The sequence below is a fragment of the Panulirus ornatus genome, chromosome 69, assembly GCF_036320965.1.
Source record: "Panulirus ornatus isolate Po-2019 chromosome 69, ASM3632096v1, whole genome shotgun sequence".
NCBI lineage: Eukaryota > Metazoa > Arthropoda > Malacostraca > Decapoda > Palinuridae > Panulirus > Panulirus ornatus.
In genome coordinates, this window is record NC_092292.1 from 11,780,200 (window position 1) to 11,794,694 (window position 14,495).

A 14,495-nucleotide genomic window follows, 5' to 3' on the forward strand; every position below is an offset into this window, starting at 1 on the left:
TGTGTGTGGTGTGAGGTGGTTTGATCAAGTAAGTAATGGAAGGATAAGAGAGATGTCCGGTAGTAAAAAGAGTGTGGTTGAGAGAGCAGAAGAGTGTGTTGAAATAGTTTGTACATATGGGGAGAATGAGTGAGGAAAGGTTGACAAATAGGATTTATGTGGCAGAGGTGGAGGGAAAAAGGAGAAGCAGGAGACCAAACTGGGTGTGAAAGGTTGGAGTGAAAAAGATTTTGGGTGATCGGAACCTGAACATACAGGAGGGTGAGAGGCGTGCAAAGAAAAGAGTAAATTGGAACTATGTGGTATACTGGGGTTGACTTGTTGTCAGTGGACTGAACCAGGGCATGTGAAACGTCTGGGGTAAACCACGGAAAGGTCTATGGGGCTTGGATGTGGATAGGGTGCTGTGGTTTTGGTGCTTTACACATGACAGCTTGAGACTGTATGTGAACAAATGTAGCCATTTTTGTCATTTTTCTTGGCACTACCTCACTGAAGTGGGGGCAGCAATGCTATTTCCTGTAGGGCAGGGTGGTGCCGAGAATGGATTGAAAGCAGGTAAGTGTGAATATGTACATGTGTATATATGAATATGTATCTGTATGTGTATATGTTGATATGTATATGTATGTACATGTATGTGTATAGGCATTTATGTATATATGTGTGTATATGAGTGGATTGTTAGGGAGGTAAATGCAAGAGTTTTGGAAAGAGGGGCAAGTATGCAGTCTGTTGTGGATGAGAGAGCTTGGGAAGTGAGTCAGTTGTTGTTCGCTGATGATACAGGGCTGCTGGCTGATTCAGGTGAGAAACTGCAGAAGCTGGTGACTGAGTTTGGTAAAGTGTGTGAAAGAAGAAAGCTGAGAGTAAATGTGAATAAGAGCAAGGTTATTAGGTACGGTAGGGTTGAGGGACAAGTCAGTTGGGAGGTAAGTTTGAATGCAGAAAAGCTGGAGGAAGTGAAGTGTGAACAAATGTAGCCATTTTTGTCATTTTTCTTGGCACTATCTCACTGAAGTGGGGGCAGCAATGCTATTTCCTGTAGGGCAGGGTGGTGCCGAGAATGGATTGAAAGCAGGTAAGTGTGAATATGTACATGTGTATATATGAATATGTATCTGTATGTGTATGTGTTGATATGTATATGTAGTACATGTATGTGTATATACATGTGTATGTGGGTGGGTTGGGCCACTTCTTTCGTCTGTTCCCTTGCGCTACTTCACTAACACGGGAGACAGAGACAAAGCAAAATAAATAGATAGATAAATAGATAATGAGTGGATGGGTCATTCTTTGTCTGTTTCCTGGCACCACCTCGCTGATGTGGGAAATGGCGATCAGGTATGATAGATGAATAAATAAATCCTTCCAGTTATCATTTACCCTCTTTCCAATTTGTTTAGACATAAAAGTTGGTATATCTAGTTGTAGATGGTTGCTAGCATGTCTTTTATAGTTGAGGTCACATGCACCTTTCATGGGAATTCATCGTTAAGAATTTGGGTTCCCAACCCTGGTCATGCGAAGGGCAGGTGCCCAGTTGCTTGGAATATACTTGCTGCACTTTTTCCTTATTTGTTCTAAACTTAACATTTTACTAATATGTATTAGAATGTGCTGTACAGATTCTAGTTATGTTTACGTCTCTAGGCTGACTCAAGTTCTGTATTTTTGTTTTTCTGCAACATATCCTCCATTCCTCTATCAGTGTTATACGTTTTGGAAGTTTTCATCACTTAAGATGTTGAACCCCTTGATCCTCTTAGTATTCTCCCTAGTATCACTGTTTTGACTCCTGTTAGAAATGCAGCAGTCCTCTCTTTGGGATATAATCATGTTTGTTTTCAAAGTAGACACACCCTTCCCATTTCGTATACTTATGTTTGCAAATCATATGCGAGTAAGTTTTTGAATGGTGGATCATTGGTGTTCGTTAGAAGAGACAATTTCCATTTTTTTGCCAAATTGTTTAGGGAAGCTTTTCTGCATATGCAACAAGCCTTGACCATTTTGTATCTTCATCAGGAAGGTTTTTAGAGTATATGGAGTGGGAGGTAAGTTGCTAGAAGCAGTGAAAAGTTTTTACCAAGGATGTGTACGAATAGGAAGAGAGGATAGTGATTGGTTACCACTGAATGTCAGTTTGTGGCAGGGATGTATGATGTCTCCATTGTTGTTTGACTTGTGTATTGATGGGGTGGTTAGGGAGGTAAGTGCAAGAGTTTTGGAAAAAGGGGCGAGTATGCAGTCTGTTGGGGATGAGAGGACTTGTTTGCTGAGGATACAGCTCAGGTGGCTGATTCATGTGAGAAACTGCAGAATTTGATGACTGTGTTTGGAAAAAATATGTGAAAGGAGAAAATTGAGAGTAAATGTGAATAAAAGCAAGGTTATAAGGTTCAGTAGGGGTGAGGGACAAGTTAATTGGGGTGTACGTTTGAATGGAGAAAAATTGGAGGAAGTGAAGTGTTTTAGATATCTGGGAGTCGACTTAGCAGTGAATGGAACTATGGAAGCGGAAGTGAGTCATAAGGTGGTGGAGGGGGCAAAGGTTCTGGGAGTGATGAAGACTGTGTGAAAGGAGAGAACATTATCTCGGAGAGCAAAAATGGGTGTGTTTGAAGGAATAGTAGCTCCAGCATTGTTATATGGTTGTGAGGCATGAGCTTTAGTTAGGGTTGTATGGAGGAGGGTGGATGTGTTAGAAATGAAATGTTTGAGGACATGTGGTGTGAGGTGGTTTGATCAAGTAAGTAATGAAAGGATAAGAGAGATGTGTGGTAATAAAAAGTGTGGTTAAGAGAGCAGAAGAGAGTGTGTTGAAATGGTTTGGACATATGGAGAGAATGAGTGAGGAAAGATTGACAAAGAGGATATATATGTCAGGAGGTAGAGGGAACAAGGAAAAGTGGGAGACCAAATTGGGCGTGAAAGGATGGAGTGAAAAAGATTTTGAGTGATCGGGGCCTGAACATACAGGAGGGTGAGAGGTGTGCAAGGAATAGAGTGAATTAGAAGGATGTGGTGTACCAGGGTTTACGTGCTTTCAATGGACTGAAACAGGACATATGAAATATCTGGGGTAAAACATGGAAAGGTCTGTGGGGCTTGGATATGGATATGGAGCTGTGGTTTTGTTGCATTACATATACAGCTAGAGAATGAGTGTGAGTGAATGTTGCCTTTTTTTTGTCTGTGTTCCTGGTGCTACGCTTGAAGCAGGGGGTAGTGATGCTGTTTCTTGTGGGGTGGGGTAGCGACAGGAATGGTTGAAGGCAAGCAAGAGCTTTATCATCAGCTAACAACAGCTGACTCACTTCCCGGGCCCTCTCATCCCTAACAGACTGCATACTTGCCCCTCTCTCCTTAGCTCTTATATTTACGTCCCTAACCACCCCTCCGTAAACAAGGGGGTCGCCACAGCATAAGTCTCATCACTGAAAATATTAAACTGCAATATCAAAATTTCTTATTCAAGCTCTGATGTTGAACTAATCTTTCTATCAAGTGCCATTTATTTTGTTTCTCGTATTATGAAGATTCAAAACTGTCTCTGCTTGTAATAGATATCACATACAATGCACATAACATTCACTCTTAACATTATAAACATCACAATATAGGCCATAAAAAACAAAACACCCTCAGAACACGTATCAGCACCATCTTTAGAAAAGTAAGAGTTCTTACATATCCTCTGCAGACAGTTCACCCTAAAGTTCATATTACATGTCTGGTCATCCACCCTCACAAATCTATACATAACAAAACTACAAACCATACAGAATGGAGCACAGAGAACCATCCAAGGTTGTTTTATAATCACAAACCCTTAACCTTTGCACAGTGTAATAAGAATACTTGTAGTATAATCCCATGTCAACATTCTCAGTACTTATGTCTTTACAACAGCATGTGACCCCTCTCACTGAAACCACATCTTAACCAGCCACTATTCCTCATATAGAAATACAGTGCTTTCCAATGATTTTCACTTTAGCTGCCTATACTTACAGATACCCCTCTTCCAGCGAACATGACTTTGAAAAAACACTTGCATGTCTTAATGACCCGACAAGCACCAAACAATCACACTCTCAGTCTGGGCTTAAACACTCTTCTGCAAAGACATACACCTGCCTGAAACTTCAGTCCCTCCATAGTATGGTTACTGTGAAGAGAATAACTAGAGAATGAAGAGGAGAAAGATTTGTGGTTATTGAAAGACATAGGAAGATGCATGCATGAAGATTTTATGATTGTATAGCATTACAGAATGCCTTCAAATGATTGGTTGATGAGGATACACGGTAAAGTAATTGAAGGTACAAGGATAAGAGGTCTTTATTTATAATTAGTGAATTGTTTAGGACTAGAAATATTTCAAAAGAAGATGCCGGTAAGATCGTTTTTTATATACAGGGCAGTGAAGTAATCTTGTGTATGAAGCTGGAGTTGACCATGGATATGTTAGTTTTACTAAACATACCACCAGTGTGCAAAATATAGAATTAAGTTTCACTGATGATAGCTGTGTTCATTTTAACACTCTGAACACAGGTTTTAGGTGTTTTTGAGAAATGTGAGTGCTTCAAGCAATTGATGTATCCAGTTTCAATAGGAATGATAGAATATGCAAGATATGTGTGGCTTTTTTCAAGAAAAAATTAATTTGTGTAATTGAACCTGTACCATATTACGAGTTTCTTTGTGAACCTGGTATAGATGAGTAATATGCAGTCTAATTTATGTATGTCCATTGCTGCAGATGCAGTGTAAGATATGTTTTACACTGGAAAGTTTTGTGGGGCCTGGATGAGGAAAGGGAGCTGTGGTTTCAGTGCATTCTGTATGACAGCTAGAGATTGTGAACGAATGTGGCCTTTGTTGTCTTTTCCTAGCGTTACCTCATGTGTGTGTGTGTGTGTGTGTGTGTGTGTGTGTGTGTGTGTGTGTGTGTGTGTGTGGGGGGGGGGGGGGGTTGTCATTTCATGTGTGACGAGGTGGCAGCAGGAATGAATAAGGGCAGCAAGTATGAATTATGTACATATGTATATATGTATATGTCTTTGTATGTATATGTATGTATACGTTGAAATGTATAGGTATGTATATGTGCTTGTATGGACGTGTATGTATATACATTTGTATTTGGGTGGGTTGGGCCATTCTTTCGTCTGTTTCCTTGCGCTGCCTCACTAATGCGGGAGACAGCGACAAAGTATAGATAAATAGATATAAATAGTTCAGCAAAATGGTTACTGTAGACTTTTATTTTGGTCTTTTAAGTTATGGAATTTGAAGGCTCCTGTAACCTTCTTTTGGGTTTAATGATTCTTTTGATTTGTCAAAAGGGTCAGTTTTTTCACAGGAAATGTTTGCATTAATTGAATGATGACATGGGTGACAGGTTGGTGATTTTTTGAACAGCTTCTTTAGATAAAATATGCAGTTATTTAAAAGAATGAATTTGTAGTGTCATTGTTTTTTATGACTGATTACCTTGTCACCATGTGACTCTACCCATAGCTTGCTTGTTAGTTATATAGAATTGGCACTGTACTGAATTTTTTTCTTGCATACACTACCATTTTTTTTTGCTTGTTTTTAGGACATAAGTATTGAGGGTTTATGTGACTGGGAAGCATACATTTGTGCTGGCATCTCCAAAGTATATTTTAGAAAAATGTTTTTCATAAAGTTCTTGTGCTGTACCTACATCTCGCCCTTGTTGGCCAAAATATTTTTTCTTTAAGTGAACGACAAAAGATTGAGCAAACTGTAGAAACATGATTGTTTAGATTTATCTGCCTGTAGCGTGGTAATTTGTCATGGGCAGTATTGGTATTAGCTGCTAATGAGCTGGGATCTTTGTCAGGCTTGTCATTTGAATTGAAATTAGTCATCTTGTTTGGTACTTTTACTTGTTTCATTTTTTTTTACCACATCTTTCTTTCAGTCGTAAGTGTATATTTGTAATTTGCATAGTCATGTATAAGAGAAACAGCATTTACTTAAGGATTCACTTAATGTAGATAGTGTTCTCAAAAAAATCCTTGTCTGCTTCTCCATACATTTTTAATGGTGATGTCACACTTACATATTATTACCAGGTCATTTCTCTTTTGTCCTTGATTACCATATGCCAATGTCTGGACATGGATCTAGTAAGGTCTGTGAATTTTTCTAGGCCCATGTTTTGGTTCCACAGGGTCTTGATCTTCTGAATAAGGTGAGGCACTGATAAGATGTTGCAGAAAGCAGCCACCTGATCTGGTTTTCTCCTACTTATAGAAGTAAGAGGCAACCACCTTGAAGGACAGGTTGAAATACAGTGCCCAGAAGCAGATTTCTCAAAATGAAGTGGCAGCTTGGAAGATTAAAGAAAGAACATCCTTCCTTCAGGATAGAATGAGGCATAAAGAAAGAACATCCTACCTTCAAGATAGATCTGAGGCATGTTACGGTGCTCACACCATTAGAAACATTATAATCTCAGTGACCAGATGATGATTTCACCCTGAGAGCATCATATGCTTGTATCCACAGTAAACCATAGCCATGTTCGCCTGTATAAATTTATGGGAGCAGAGAAGGCTTTTGTGGACACTATTTTCCTAATAGGAGTGTGATAGTTAGAGCACTTATGTTAGCCCTAGGACTTGTGACCCTCATATCCTTCTGTTTTCCTCCCATTTTCTTCCTCGTTGCATCTCCAAGAACCCATAAACATATGCTGGTCCTAATTCTTGAGCGTCCTTCCAGTCAGCAATCAAGGAAGATATAGTGTCATATCCAGCCTCCGGGATGTGGATAAACTTTAGAAAGGTTTATTGCCCAAATTATGCTAGTGATAATCTGCTTGATCATCAGTTTTGAATATGGTAAATATCCAGTCAGGCTTCCCTTAAAGCAAGGATTTAATGAGAATCTTTCTATATTACAGGTTCACCATTGCTGTAACGTGACTTACCTTAAGCTGTGTGATGGAATTGGACAGTCATCAGATTTTAGGTGAATTAGATTAACAAAATCTGCCTTGATTGCAATACAGTATTGAAATTGGGTGCTTCTATTTCATTAAGTAATTATTTTGATTGTAAAGTGTTATATTGACTTAAGTTGATTTTGGACTGAGTATTTGGGTTTGTATTAGGTAATATTTTCAAAGCTAGCATTCAAGGATAAGGGCAGCCTTATGCTTTTGGGATTTTTTTTTCCATACAAGGCTTATGATTGGTTTTACATGCAGTACTGAATTATTGGGTAAGATATAATTTACTGCCCAATCCAAGGATATTAGCTGGAAAAAAGAAAAGAAGTTTATATGAGAAGTTCTGAATGGGATATACTCTACCAATTAAGATTTAACCAGTCTGAAGGTTGAACTAGTGGAAAATGTTTGACAGTTATGCTTAAGTCACCACACCTGATCTCTGCCCAGAATTCATAATATTGGTGATTCATATTGTACAAGGCCTTAAAAGGCTTAAGATGCCAAATTGTGAGGCAAACATGATGGGTCGTCATTACAATATAAGAAAATGTTTACCTAGAAAACAAGGAAATCACCCCTTGGCATATGCCAATGTTTTGTGATATTCTTCAATGTTATTCCAAGTCTTATTATTCAACAGAGAGGCAAAATCAAGTGATAGATATAATGAGAAGCAGTCATGTGATAGATGTAATGAGAGGCAAAGTCATGTGATAGATATAAATGGATGTATTGTGAAAAGTCTCATGTCAAAACTGTGTCTTCATTGGTTGCAGATTTTGTTGCTGCACATGGAACTTTGGCTTCTTATGACTAGCCCAACATACCTGATTCAGAATATAGTGTTGGTCCTTTGAAAATAACATAGGACATGTTTATCACATTGAATAGAATTGAGGTTGATACAGGTCTCCTAATAGCCTGTATACTTCACTGTAATTATGTCATTTCTGGCTGCCATGCAGTTTTGTAGACTTCACAGCCAGTTATGTTCTTTAGTGGGTCTTCCACTCCATCCGTCTATGATTAAAGAAGCATGTAGTCTCGTACAGGCCATCATTTACTCATGGCTTGACCTTTAATCTTTTTCTTGACAGTCTTTGACTGAAATAATTTTGATCTCATGTTTTAGTCCTTTCCAATGAATCATTCCTTTTTGGTTTCCTTACCTAGAGGAATATTTTAGAATAAGCATTTAGATAGATTTTCATTGTTATAATGTAACTGTTTATGGAATGATTGAACATATGACCTTCACACTCACAGTCGAATGAAATGTTTCATGTTTGTATCTGCCTTCTTTTCGATGTTTTTTTTTTTATTAAGAGAGATGCATTACATCATAGGTTATAAACAGGTTACAGGTATCAATGCCACAAGTCATGCAAGGGTAAGACTTTTTTTTATGTATGAAAATTAAAGTCTTAAACTGAAAGTTCATTTGATTTGTTCCCCTTGCTAGGGTTGCATGCCTAAGATTTATTGGGTTTATTGTCCGAGCCATTATCCAAACCAGCTGCTTATGCAACAGTGCTTAAAAGTTTTTTTGCTCCAGAGGTTTTGGAGTCAAGTATTTTGAACCTAACTACTGTAAATTCAAATGTTAATTCACAATAATGAAAGGAGATTCAACTTGAAATTTGCATGGCCTAACCTAAGATTCTTGAAATAGGATGTTATTGTATGAGCTGGATTTTTTGAGTGATTATGTATTTATTGATGTTGAGACCTCTCATGAAGGCATTCCATTCTCGGCTAGTCTCTGATTTAATCATCATATTAGATTCTGATTATACTTTGAGATTTTCAAGACTGCTCTTAACTACTTACTTATAATTTTTGAAAATTTATAAAATGCTGGAAAAGAGTACTTCCAGACAGTTTTAGTGTTGGCTTGTTTGTCAAGAAAGTGACTTGTTTCTTCTTCATTTTCACCTTTATATAAGCATATTATTCCATCATCCATATATAAAGAAATATGTTTCTTTTGTAGTTGAGAGTATTAAGGTGATTTACTGTACTTTTTCTTGTGAAGGAATCTTTAACCCACTAGGGCCTCTGCTTTTACACTTTTGGGTGTTGGGACTCCAGCCTACTTGAATGGATTGCCTCCCCTACTCATATGTAAACCAGCTGTGCTTTATCGAAGTGAAGGTTTGTTTAATGTCGAAAGTAACTGTGATTAGCGGGGGAAAAAATCCTAGTGTTAGTTACCTATATATCATTATTAATTTATTATGGTTGACAGTGTCAGGACTCTAGCTGTACAGGTATTTTTAAGGGTTGCTTATTCCAGTACCATTTATATAGGAAAGCGAGCTTTATTATTATGAAGAGATGCCTTATGTCACAGGAAGCTACAGTTAGAACAAGGAAAGAATCCTTGAGTACTATTTACCCTTATAACGTGATGGGTAAAGGTATGGCCCTGGAGCTCATGCCAAATTTAAATGGCTGTACAATGACAAATATGGTTTATTTACTAGATTTGTTTTGTACTTTATATTTCCTAAAGTATTTTTTGAATTTTTTGATAAACTTACACTTTGGAGACCAACCTGAATTTCCATGATTTATCCTTAAAGGGTGAAACGTATCTTTTAAACGCTTGGCTGATTTTTAGCTCTTGATGGTGTACACCCTGTTATTTCCTTGAAAGAAATATCATCTGAACTGAAGGTTCCTTGAATAGATAATAGATAAGCATTTTTATGCATCTCACATGTGGATGATTATAACATACAAGTTATGTGTGTTACTTTTGGAGACAGCATTAATTACTGTTTTTCCAGCAGAGTTGTTTGGTTTCCTTAATGCAGTTAACTCATACTGCAAACTAATAGTGATGTGTTATAATGTTTCTCACTTTAGAAGCAAATATTTGATGTTTTGAAGAAGTCCTCTTTTAGCTTTGAGTTTTTGTTTAATTTCCAGAGCTCAGTTCTGTTTTCTGTGAGTGGAAACTAAGTTACAAGTTGTATAAGAAGGGGTATTTGGATGATGTTGGACTGTACTATACTCTTGTTAGCAATGGCATAAAGAAGTCCCAGACTGATTGAAAGTTTTGTTAGCAGTCATTATAAACTCATTAGGGACAAAAAGGATAATTTTTCTGTACTTGACTGCCGTTTCCTGCATTAATGAGTAGCACCAAGAACAGACAAAGAAAGGCACAACTACTTGTATCCATTCTCTAACTGTCATGTGTAATGCACCAAAACCACAGCTCCCTATTCACAACCAGACTCCACTGACCTTTCCAGACACCTAACATTCCTTGTTTCAGTCCAGTGACACCACATCATTCCAATATAGCTCTATCCCATGCATGCCTTTCATCCTCCAACATGTTCAGGCCCCAGTCACTCAAAATCTCTCTCACTTCATCCTTCCATCTCCAGTATGGTATCCCCATTCTCCTTTTCCCCTTCACTTCTGACATATATACTCTTTGTCAACCTTTCTCCAATCATTCTCTCCATATGACCAAACCATTTCAGCACACCCTTTTTCGCTGTCTTAACCACACTTTTTGTTATCACACGTCTCTCCTCCCTCTCAATACTTACTTAATCAAACCTCCTCACACCACAAATTGTCCTTGAACATTTAATTTCCGACATATCCAACCTCCTCCGCACAGCCTTATCTATAGCCCATGTTTTGCATCCATATGTTCCTTCAAACATACCCATTTTTGCCCTCCCAAATAGTGTTGTGTCTTTCAACACATTATTCATAAATCTTGTCCTGTGTTTTTAATCAAGCTTTGCAATTTTTGCTCCTTCTTAGCGTAATTGATCATGCAACCTTAGGATGCCTTTTGTAGGACTCATGTACCTTCAAAACTTCTCCAATCAGGAGCTGGGAAATGATGGAATCCTTCTGGAATGAGAAATTCTTTGATGAAATTTTTACACCTATTTCTCCAGTGATGTGATATAGCCTCGCCAGAGTTGATCTCTCATACACTGCGTAATTACATCCGGGTGGAGTCCTGAACTACCTCTTTGTATCGTGTCAACCATGAATTGTCCAGGTGTTACGAATAACTTGAACTAGGTGGCTTGAATGGGTATTGTGGGTTACTTAGTGTCAAAAATTGCTTAAATTGAGGCCTATGTGTATCTGTCTCTTTATAGTGATTTAAGTGTTTTCTTGAAGTGGTCATAATCATCATGTTTGTTTAATGAAACTGATATTGATAAGAATGTCCATATTGGGCTAAGACAAAACGTCATTTGACTCATATATATATATATATATATATATATATACAGTCTTATACTCAGTTTAGTGGCATTGAACAGAAGATGTTATGTATTTTGTGCAGCAAGAGATTCTCTATAAGAAAATAGATATCCCTGAACATGGCATGGTGAGGGAGTCATCAAATTGGTCTCATCACTTTCTCCATAAACATGCACTGGAGTATATTTTTAAAAGATTATAGAATTCCTGTTCAGGATTTTTTATTTTGCTCAAAATTAGCTGAAATCATACATGCCTTTTATTCTCATTTCTTTAGGAGAGAGTATCATAGTATCATATTTTAAGTTGATAGTTGTAAAGGTTTCATAATCCGTGACAATCTTCCTTTGACCCACCTTCGGGAAATTGATGAGATAGATAAATAGGTTATACTCTTTTCTGTAAATGTTTGGTTATGAAGAGCATATCTTGATCTTTTTACTGCTTTTCCACTCATATATGAGCTATTGTGACGTGAGATAAGAGTTGGGTTTCCAAATAGTCATGGGATCGTAATCTTATTTTTACTTCTCACCATTATTCTTTAAGCACTGGCACATTCCAGTGTCTGATAAGTTAGTCTGAGGAAGAGATGAGAATGCAAGAAAAGGATGAGCCCATTAATGTTGCTGTAAACAATCTTTGTACTGTATTCTTCTACTTTCTTGTACTGTATTCTTCTGCTTCCTATCTTGACTGTATATTAGAGCAGTTGTATCACTTGCCTTCTGTTGAAAGGGCTAAGACTTATGTAATTGTCAACATACCTTTAAGGGTCATTTGTATGAGAGTACTGTGGTCAGTCAGTCAGTTTGCAGTTTCTTGATCCTGTTTAGATTTGTCCAGATTTTAACTCTAGTGAAGCAGAGTATATTTTCTCCTGCACTAAGTAAGACATGCTAATGTAGCAGCTAGGTGTTAGGACAGACTAGAAAGATGTAGCTAATTATATGTTACTTGCTTGCATCTCTGCCATGGCGGCGTTAGCTTTGTATTGTTATTACGGTAATACAAATATCTTCCTCTTTTTTATTTACATGGGATGAATAAATTTCATACAGCCTCATACTCATTCATATACATTCTGAAATTTTATCCTGTTTGATGAAGTTGACTAGGTCTTTCCAACTTATTAAAGGACTTCAAGGTATTTCATATGGTCTGCAAAGCTGAGATGTGAGAGGAGCTGTTATTCCGCTTGCTTGTTAAACACCTCATGTCACACAGTCAGTAATTCTGTTTGTTTATTATTACCTCAAAATTAAGTAGATTGAAGAATTCTTTAATATCTTTTGAACCAACAGTTTTGATTTTGATATGAATCTGCAAAAAAAGAAAAGGCATAATGTTGCATTATGTAGGGTCTGTGTTATAACTGTGATGTTTTATTGCTGTCTTCTGATGAATGCTGTACTCATTGAACTGTAAGCTGGTTTAGAAATTGGTGCTGTTTTGTGTAGTACAGGCACTTTGTTTGTTGGCTTTGATTTTACAGAGTACTATGATTCATTTCCTAATCTCTTCACTGGATTTTGTTTCCAGCTTGACATGCATATTTTGGGTTGCCTCCAGGTTTAGGTTTATATTCCTCAGTTTGTTTACATACTGTAAGAGTTCAAATACTGAATGGTTTTGGGACTGATGTCCTTGAATATCTTATTTTCCTGGATTTAGAATCTTAATGAGGGTGAGATTTTGCTAGTGGTATTTTATATGATAAGGTTATTAAGCACTGTCTTCCCATTATATTAGTGATTTGCTAGTTCCCAGGCTCTCATGTCTTGTGAAATATATGGAATTGATGTGAGAACTATGTACTTCACTGGTAATAATGTGTGAGCTCGGTAAAAGAGATGTTTCCCAGCCATTCCACTCCCTTCTTGGAAAGAATATATTGGATTTCACTTTGAATAACTATTGTTCTGTGTTCTGGGTAGAGGATAGGGGGAGTGATACACAAGTCCAGGTTTTTGCTTTTCATGGCTCAACCAATTTATATTGTTTAAAACTTACGAGAGTAGCTTGCATTTTAAGATAAAAGTTCCCTAGAATTGCATGCTGTTATGGTGCAGATGTAAGTTCTTCATCAACACACTTTTTCTTTTAGGCATTTTTGATTTATGTTTAAGTATACTTTATAAACTTGTTAAAGTTCAGTTGATGCCAATGATTACAGATGGGGTTATACAAGAACAGGGAAGTCTTAGGAGATTCTGCAAGAACTACTGTGTGTTTAGCAGAGGAGGTGTATTTGATATGAATGTAACTAGGTGATACTACCCTTGATATACAGTTATGTACCAAATGCTAAGTAATCTAACACTGGACTGCTTAAGATGATGGAATGCATATTAATGGATTTATTGCAAGAGTAATTAAAAAGAATAGCTACAAAGGAAAAGATCAGTCAATCAGAAACTTTCGTGTATTCTGTAATAGGACATGGCCATTTAATTTTTTCATAAATTTGAAATCATCATTCCTCAGACAGTCACCACCTCATTGTTTGCTAGAGTTGTCTAAAGTTATTAAATCAGTTGAAAAAATATTTTTGTATTTAAATATGAAATAAAAATAGTTGACTGTGTTCATCTTTGGATGTTTTATGACCACAATACTGATAAAGTTATTTATAACACTATTTCAAATGTTACTGAGACTTAGCTTGACACTTATTTTCTAATGCTAATTTTGCTAGCACCACTGGGATGTAAGTATGAATGGAGAAAAATTGGAGGAAGTGAAGTGTTTTAGATATCTGGGAGTGAGCTTAGCAGCAGATGGAACCATGGAAGTGGAATTGAGTCACAGGGTGTGGGAGGAGGTGAAGGTTCTGGGAGCAATGAAGAATATATGGAGGGAGAGAATGTTATCTTGAAGAGCAAAAATAGGTATGTTTGAAGGAATGGTAGTTCCAACAGTGTTATATGGTTGCGAGCCATGGGCTATAGATAGGGTTGTACGGAGGAGTGGGGATGTGTTGGAAATTAAATGTTTGAGGACGTTATTTGGTGTGAGGTGGTTTGATCAAGTAAGTAATGAAAGGGTAAGAGAGATGTGTGGAAATAAAAAGAGTGTGGTTGAGAGAGCAAAAGAGGGTATATTGGAATGGTTTGGATGTATGGAGAGAATGAGTGAGGAAAGATTGACAAAGAGGATATATGTGTCAGAGGTGAAGGGAACAAGGAGAAGCAGGAGACTAAATTGGAGGTGGAAAGATGGAGTTAAAAAGATTTTGAGT

General features: G+C 37.3%; 1 protein-coding gene across 3 annotated transcripts in view; it reads left to right on the forward strand.

Annotated features, from left to right (window-relative positions):
* Positions 1 to 13,570, forward strand: part of LOC139747627 (c-Myc-binding protein-like) — a 42,073-nt gene extending 28,503 nt beyond the window's left edge. For 2 of the 3 annotated variants that reach the window (XM_071660117.1, XM_071660115.1), the window contains exon 4: positions 6,953 to 8,438. The gene's annotated coding sequence lies outside the window, so the exon portion shown is untranslated. Of the gene's footprint in view, positions 1 to 6,952; positions 8,439 to 13,430 lie in introns of those variants that run through there. The other variant, XM_071660116.1, reaches the window with a different exon arrangement.
* The last annotated feature ends 925 nt before the right edge of the window (positions 13,571 to 14,495 follow it).